Here is a 9014-nt window from a genome sequence, read left to right on the forward strand (position 1 = left end):
TTTTGGTGCACCGTTCCTGGAGGTACTGCAATACCAGGTCGATGCGTGGAGTGGACGGAGCAAGCTCCCATTCCAACTCCCAGCTCCAAAAATCCATTTAATATATTGTCCTCGGATAGAGGACGCATCAGATATTAAACTGATAAGAACAGATACTACACTTGATCTTAGCCAAAAGGCCGAGAAGCAATCCCTCTTTCACTTTCATCAAGAGGCTCTTTAGTTCTTCTTTGCTTTCTGCCATAAGGGTGGTATTGTCTGCATATCTGAGGTTATTGATATTTCTCCCAGCAATTTTGATTCCAGCTTGTGCTTCATCCAGCCCAGTGTTTCTCATGATGTACTCTGCATATAAGTTAAATAAGCAAGGTGACAATATACAGCCTTGACGTACTCCTTTTCCTATTTGGAACCAGTCTGTTGTTCCATGTCCAGTTCTAACTGTTGCTTCCTGACCTGCATACAGGTTTCTCAAGAGGCAGGTCAGGTGGTCTGGTATTCCCATCTCTTTCAGAATTTTCCACAGTTTATTGTGATCCACACAGTCAAAGGCTTTGGCATAGTCAATAAAGCAGAAATAGATGTTTTTCTGTAACTCTTGCTTTTTTTATGATCCAGCGGATGTTGGCAATTTGATCTCTGGTTCCTCTGCCTTTTCTAAAACCAGCTTGAACATCTGGTTTTAGATGTTCACATATTGCTGAAGGCTGGCTTGGAGAATTTTGAGCATTACTTTACTAGTGTGTGAGATGAGTGCAATTGTGTGGTAGTTTGAGCATTCTTTGGCATTGCCTTTCTTTGGGATTGGAATGAAAACTGACCTTTTCCAGTCCTATGGACTGGTATACAAAAATGGTCACTACATAATTTGATCACTGTATTAAGTGGTAAACTGAAAGAAAATGCAATGATTTGGGGGAGGGAGGATTGGGAGAGCATTTCTCTGTTCTTAGGAAGGCTTTGAGGACATTTCAGAAAGAACTTGGAGTGTTAGGTTCTTTCTTGGCTACCAAAGTGAACTTAAACCTTGTGTCAAGCAATGTGCTGTTTTAAAAGGCAGCACTAGCTTCTGGGATTTTAAAATCAGATCCAAAAATCTCTAAGAACAAAGTAATCTTTACATTATGAATCAGTTGCATTTTTTTTTTTCATTTTCTATAGGCACAACTGACAGAAAAAGCTGGAATCAGGCTGGAAATACAGAGGATGACTTCAGATCATTGCAATCTATTAAGAATATTAGGACTAAAGTCATGCTAAAGGTTGGAACCCTTGCCCAGGTGATGGTGCTGTGGCCTTTCTCTGCATTACAAAGACCAACTGTGATTTTTCTATGAACAAATGCCTCACTAATACATTCTAACTGGCTTTTCCTTTGGTTTATTTTGCTTACCCCGAGTCAGCATTCAAGGTGGTTGGTTTATATAACCTAAGAGAAGTCTAACAGAAACCAGTAAGTTGTTATCAAGGGAGAATTGACTAAGAAGCTCTTGAACCTGTTTCGTCTTCTCAAAGGGCAGGGCTTATTTTTCTTACCATAAAAATGGGAGACTGGGGAGAAGGCAGAGAACAATGCAAACACAAACATGGCTTCTCTCTGAGATTTTTCCTTTCCTCAGAAAGCAAAGTGAACACACATGGTATTCCGTTCTGCTCACCTGCTTTGTTCCTTCCCCTTATGGGAAGAAAGTTTAAAAAACAAAACAAAACATAATCGTGCATTAAAATTAAGGCTTTCAGGGTAATGGGTATTAGCAAGAGAGAAGTGGATCAGTGTGGTAGGTGCCTTGTTCTGAGGAATACAAAGATCCACTGTTAATCTTCCTGAGATGCAGTGACCTCAGACCAAATGGGTACAGAGCATCCTGGGCTTGGCCAACCATGGTAGCAGCTAGTTGGAACAAGGACCTTGGAGGTGGAATGGGAGGCTGGGTAGAAGGCAGAGGAGCAGAGAAGGAAGAAGTGGGGAAACTTGGAAGGGCTCTCTGGGCTCCAACCTGACAAGTGATGTACATATATTACACCTTTGGTTAACCCCCTGGGATGATAGGAACCGGTTCTGAGGGAGAACTGGGCCTCACTGGCACAGAGCTGGTCTTACATGCCCTTTTGGCTCTGCAAGGAATCATGACCCTCAGTGGAGTCTTGGAGGGCCCTAGTAGTCATACATTCCATAGTGCTCTGTGAAATTTGAGATAAATGGAAACTGTCTTGCTGAACCTAAGCAGAGTGTACATGGTTAATTCTCCTCTCCTCTCTAGGGAGCCCCAAGGAAGGAAGATCATTAGGAGCTGCCATGAAAAATGGGAATGATGTCAAATGAGTTCAATCAGACTGCCCAGAAAATCTTATCATCCATTCACAATCTACAGTATTAGAGTTCTGTGTGCTCTTTTCTAAAGATCAATCTTCTACCTGTCAACTTAGAAAGGGCCAGCAAAATGAGAGGCGATCTTTCTTGTTCTAATTGATGATATTCCCACAAGAGTCTAAAGATAAAATGAGCCATGAGTCCAGAAGGTAGCATTCTGCTCTCCCTAAGATAATACACAATATATACACACATGAAGAGCAAACTAGAACCACCTCCCAAGGTGGAGGCAGTGACATGTGGTGACTCAAAAATGATGAACGAAGGGACTTCCCTGGTGGTCCAGTGGCTATGACTCTGAGCTGTTAATGCAGGGGACTGGGGTTTGATCCCTGGTCAGGGAACTAGACCTCACATGCCACAACTAAGAACCTGCACAGGTAAATAAATATATATATAAAAAATACTATATGCTGCATCTGATGGAACACTGACTGACTGGCACTTGGACCTGCCTATTTTCCAACCAGCATTCATGTGGCCCCCGTACAGAAGATGCTGTCTCCTCATGCAAAACTTGGAAGCATGAAAGCAGAAACGTGTTTGGCATATCTCTGTCTGCTTTTAAATCACAGAGAATAAAAATAGCAATGACACTATGTGAAATGTTATTCACATTCTGGGTAAAATGACTTCAGAGGGAAAGGGAATACACTCAGAACAAGAAGGCACGCCTACCACGAGTGGAGAGGGGACAAGTGGGGGTAGTATCGGGTCATGGAAAGGGCAAATAAGGATTTGAAATCAGAAAACCAGGAAGCCATTCATAGCTTTCTCATTTAGCAGCTAAGTTACCTTGGCCAAGATTCTTGTTAAAGCTCAGGTTCTTGATCAATGAAGATAATAGTTCCTACCATTGAGCTCTGCTATGAAGGTAAAACAAGGTCATATGCAGGCAGAAGTGCTTTGTAAATTATGAAGTTCTGGTACAAGAGGTAATTGTTTATCTCTGGGTGCGACTGAGTGTTATAAAGTCCTTTCTTAAACAGAAACTGACTCCTCTGTCTCCCTAAGTCTCCTAGTTCAGTTCCTGATAGTTGATATATTAATATGTTAAATATTTGAGTAACAAGAAAGAAGGAAGGATGGAAGGAGGGAGGGGAGAGGGAGATAAGGAAAAAAGGAGGGGAGAGGAGGATGGAAAGAAGGGGAGGAGGGAGAGGAGGAAGATAAGGGGGACAGGGAAAGTAGAAAAAAAGAAAGAATCCTCATTTTGCCCATTGGGATCATGCAGAATTAGTTTAATTCTCCTCCCAAATAAATGTTTATTTACTCAAAAATATCTTTCCTACTTTATTCCAAAAAGGATATAAGGAATCTTACAAGGAGAACTAAAAAACAATAAAAGAGCACAAATTGTAAATGGTGCAGAAGAAAAAAAAACTACAAGGAAAGGGATGGGAATGAGTTTGGTGGAGGGGATCTTCAAGCTGGCTATACTGAACCACCTATTGGCTGGAAGCTTTGCAGCCTCCAACATAAGAAAAGAAACATGTAAAATTAAAAAAAAAAAAAAAAAAGAAACATGATCCTACATCCAGTTCCCAACATCCATGAGGCAAAAAGCATTCAAGAAAAATTCAAGAAAAAAATTTGTTAAAGGAGAGGGAAGTACCGATCTTCTTAGTTGTTGCTGTTGTTTAGTTGCTAAGTGGTGGCCAAATCTTTTGCAACCCCATGGACTGTAGCCCGCCAGGCTCCTCTATCCATGGGATTTCCCAGGCAAGAATACTGGAGTGGGTTGCCATGTTCTTCTCCAGGGGATCTTCCCAACCCAGGGATCAAACCTGCATCTCCTGCAGCTCCTACATTGCAGGTGGATTCTTTACCACTGAGCCAGTAGGGAAGCCAATCTTAGTAGTAAAGACAATAGCATTTTCTTAACAGGACACCATGGAAGGAAAGCATCACATCCTCAGCCTTGCTCTTCAACTGACAGAACAAGAAACTTCTTAGGGATGGGTCCATGCGGATCCCTATAAATGCTGACGGCCTCAAACCAAGAAGCACCTAAGCAAAACTAACTTTGCACGCAGTCAGGACAGTGCAACCCAACTTCTGGGGTCTCTGTGGTCTAGTTTTTTTAAAATTCTTTTTAAAATTATTTTTTTCATTCTTATTCTATTTATTTTTTGGCTATGTTGCTCAGCGTGTGGGATCTTAGTTCCTCAACCAGGACTGAACCCATACCCTGTGCATTGGAAGTGCAGAGTCAACCACTGGACCACAAGGGAGGTCCCCTCCGTGATCTAGTTTGACTCAAGGATATATGACCGATTAACTAGAAGAGGGGGTAATCAGCATGTCCTTTGAGCAATGACCCCCAATATCATTCAAGTCCCCACAAATGCTTGGTTCTGACATTGGGTATGTAAAACAAATAGTGTTTAAATGATCATAAGCACAATCCTGAGGCTTCCCAGGTGGCGCTAGTGGTAAAGAATCTGCCTGCCAATGCAGGACACACAGGTTAGATCCCTGGGTGGGGAAAATCCCCAGGAAAAGGAAATGGCAACCCACTCCAGTATTCTTGCCTGGGAAATCCCATGGCGTGGACAGAGGAGCCTGGAGGGCTACAGTCCATGTGGCCACCAAGAGTCATAGATAACTGAGCGACTGAGTACACACACACACACACACACACACACACAATCCTATGTTACCCAGAACTTGTGCAACATGGACAGAAAAGATGGAATTGTAATGACAAATCTCAACTTGCTTGTCAGAGATAAAATCAAAACCAAAGAATCGCTTCCTGTCATGTGAGTGGGAGCATTTGATCAGAATCCCTCTCAGGCTGACAGAGTCAAGGTCACCCATTCCGCCTTTATTTCTGCCACAGAATTTTAGCCTGAGGATAAAGACAAAGATTAAAAAGCCTGAAGTCAGAAGTATGCCAAGATGAATGCCCTGAAATGCAAATTATTCACAAGCATATGATATACTATTTTCCAGAGAAGACACTGCATAGTTTCCTTACTTTTCTAGAAGAGAAGTCACACAGAAGCCCCTCTGCCCCCACCCCTGGAGAGTGCCAGAGCTGACCAATGCACCCACTTTTTTCCTGACATAGTTGCTTCACCACATTGATGGCTGGCCTTTCCCTGTGCATGGTTCGCCAACATATATCAAGGCAAGCTTTGTGAGCCAATGAAAGGAATTTTCATGATTTCCTGGTGAAAAGCAAAGCCGAAGCTTATAAAAGATCAGATGGGCTGTGATTAAATGGGAATCATGGTGCATGCGTGCATGCTAAGTCACTTCGGTCGTGTCTAACTCTGTGAGTCTGTGGACTGTAGCCCACCAGGTTCCTCTGTCCATGGGATTCTCTAGGCAAGAATACTGGAATGGGTGGCCATTCCCTTGTCCAGGGGATCTTACCCACCTAGGGATCGAACTTGCATCTCTTACATCTCCTGCATTGGCAGGCGGGTTCTTTACCACTAGCGCCACCTGGAAAGTCTAGGAATTATGGCTCAGTTCAGTTCAGTTGCTCAGTCGTGTCCGACTCTTTGCGACCCCATGAATCGCAGCACGCCAGGCCTCCCTGTCCATCACCAACTCCCAGAGTTTACTCAAACTCATGCCCATCGAGTTAAAAAGAAGTCTCATAACTCACTGTGCGAGAGAGAAACTAGCAAGAGAACATCATATCTCAGGGAAGACATCCTCAGGGAAAAAGAATGATAATAAAAACAACTACTAGGACTTCCCTGCTGATCAAGTGGCTAGACTCCAAGCTCCCAACGCAGGGGGCCCAGGTCCAATTGACAGTCAGGGAACTAGATCCCACATGCTGCAAAGCTAGATCCCACATGATTGCAAAGAGTTTGCAAGCCTCAACTAAAAAAAAAAAGAAAGAGAGAACCTACTAATCATTGATTGATTTTCTGTGGCAGACACTGAGCAAACCCTTCCTTGTGCATGACCTCAGTTAAAGCCAAAATTAACTCCAGGAAGTAAATGATGCAGCGGAGGATGAGAGAAGTTAAAAACCCTTTCAGCAGGTGGGCTAGGGGGTGTGGGAAGGCAGATGGACTGACAGTGCTGTGACTTTCCTCCGGGGACCACAACATCTCTTAGCAGAGACCTATTAATACAGAAGTCACCAACAGAGCACTTGTCAGGGGATCTCTTCAGAGAGTTGACAACATTCATTTCTCCAAATAAGCTGGATGTCAATTCTGGAGTGCTTTGAATACCATTTATTTTCTAGGCTATGGTACTCTCAATAAGGATGATATCATCTTCAAGGACACAAAAATTGGTTCTTGGGATCTGAGTGGATTGAACAGCATCTCCCCAAATCTATGTCCACCTAGAACCTCAGAATGTGTCCTTATCAGAAATAGGATATTTGAAGATATAATTAAGGTAAGACATGAGAGGAGGTCATTTTGGATGAGGGCAGACTCTAATCCAATGAGAGTGTTCTTGCAGAAAACAGAAGAGGTCAGAGACAGAGAGAAGAAAGCCATGTGAAGCCTGCCACAGAGATTGAAGTTATGCAGCTGCAAGCCAAGGGATCCATAAAAGAATAAACCTGTGTTGTCACCAAATTTATGGTATTGGGTGGGCCAAAAATTTCATTCAGATTTTTCTATACCATCTTACAGAAAAACCCAAATGAACTCTTTCGCCAACCCAATACTTTGTTATGGCAGCCCTAAGAAGTTAATATAGGTAAAAAAAATTTTTTTGCTCCTTTTATTTATCACACACACACATAGATACAGGTATGCAGATAAAGATGGTACATGTATAAACATACTTTAATGTTTACATAAACAAAAATTATGCTTATGGTATTAAATTTTCATGGGAGGAGATGAGGAAAAATGTCTGAAAAAGCTCCTTATTGGGTTATAATGAATAAAAGGTTAAGAAACAGTGCTCTAGGCTGTGAAGATTTCAAGGGATGCTGGGCAAACAAGAAGAAAGTTTCAGTCAGAGGCTACCTTTTACTTCCATTAAAATTGTTCTTCAAGCTTATGGTTGCTGAGGACAAGGATGCGGGAAAGGGATAATTAGGAAGTTTGGGATGGACATGTACACACTGCTATATTTAAAACTGATAACCAACAAGGACCTACTGTATAGCACATGGAACTCTGCTCAATGTTATGTGGCAGCCCGGATGGGAGGGGACTTTGGAAGAGAATGGATACATATATAGGCATGGCTGAGTCCCTCTGCCGTTCACCTGAAATGATCATAACATTGTTTGTTAATCAAGTATACCCCAATACAAAATAAAATGTTTAAAAATAAATAAAAAATTTTAAAGTTGTTCTTGTTCTTGGCATGAAAACTAAATAGTCCCAATAGTTTCTTTCTTCCAGTCTGGCCCAGATGCAATTATTACAACTTCCAGAAAAATTTTTTTTCTGCTATTTTTAATAGGAATTGTCCCCAAATGAGGCAGAACAATCACCAGTAATTTTCAGTCCTGTGTCTCCTGTAACACAGACTCGCTGACACAGGGGTTGTAAGGCAGTGTTGATATTTCTGTACTCTCTCCAGAATTTCCATCTTTGTCTCACAACTTTGATGTCTGCAGGAAGATTAAAGATAGCTAGTAATTTCTCCATTAGATTTGCTTTTTTTCCTGATGTTTCTAGTATAGCTGAAAGGAAACTGCAAACAGTTGCTCATTATACTGACCTTCAATGAAAGCCATAGAATTAGACTGTAGTCCAGTGAAGACTATTCAGTGAACTGCCTGTTCCATCCTGATATGAGGCTGAGAGAGAGAGAGAATCTGGAGAGGGTTGGTGTAGCTCCAACTTTGCATGGAGTATGGATATAAACCAGTTGGCAGTCAACACAAAATGGAGGTCTCCAGGGACTTCCCCAAAGCTAAGTAATCCTGAATAGTTAATGTACTTGTGGTCTCTAAATTTTTCAGACTGAATTGCAGTGAACATGATGATGTTGACCTGGTAGATTTTTCGAGCAGGCATGATCTGCTTGCTTCTATTGCAGTGAGATCTTAATTATCATGACTCCTCTGCAATATTTCATTTTAAACAGAACTGCCTCTGGGAGTGTGTAGTTAGAGCTTGTTTTTCTTGTTGTTTAGTTGCAAAGTCATGTCTGACTCTTTTACGGCTGTACAAAGGGACTATAGCCCACCAGGCTCCTCTGTTCCTGGAATTTCCCAGGTGAGAATACTGGAACGTGTTGTCATTTCCTTCTCCAGGGCTTCTTCCCAGACCAGGGGTTGAACCCACATCTCCGGCACTGGCAAGCGGATTCCTTACCACTGAGCCACCAGGGAAGCCGTAGCTAGAGCTACAAGCTGTTAAATATGCCTTTCCCTCTCCTGGCTGCTGAGTATAGTAGGACAAGACCACCTGGGTAGGATGAGCTTAGACGTAAGAGGCGGGCTGTGCAGTCCTTCACTCCCCACCCTGGGACAGGCTTGAGGATTTGTCACAAAGATTGGGAAGTGGAGAGTTTTTTAAGAACTTGGTGTGGCATTTCTCTTCCCTTCCCGCTGGTAAAGGGGAAGGAAGTGGGAAGTTGAAGCCACGGAAGTATGGGTTTCAAGTCTTAGAGTTTGATAGACTCTGGTGATTGGAAGACAGACTCCGGAGCTGACCTATACCTGAAATTGTCAAAATGTGAGAGTCTTGCT

General features: G+C 42.4%; 1 non-coding gene across 1 annotated transcript; it reads right to left on the reverse strand.

Moving 5' to 3' along the window:
- On the reverse strand, positions 1 to 191 carry LOC122673121. The gene has a single exon (XR_006334607.1). It is a non-coding gene; the product is annotated as a U2 spliceosomal RNA (small nuclear RNA).
- Between the last annotated feature and the right edge of the window lie 8823 nt (positions 192 to 9014).

Source organism: Cervus elaphus, chromosome 16 (genome assembly GCF_910594005.1).
Source record: "Cervus elaphus chromosome 16, mCerEla1.1, whole genome shotgun sequence".
In the NCBI taxonomy this organism is placed as follows: domain Eukaryota; kingdom Metazoa; phylum Chordata; class Mammalia; order Artiodactyla; family Cervidae; genus Cervus; species Cervus elaphus.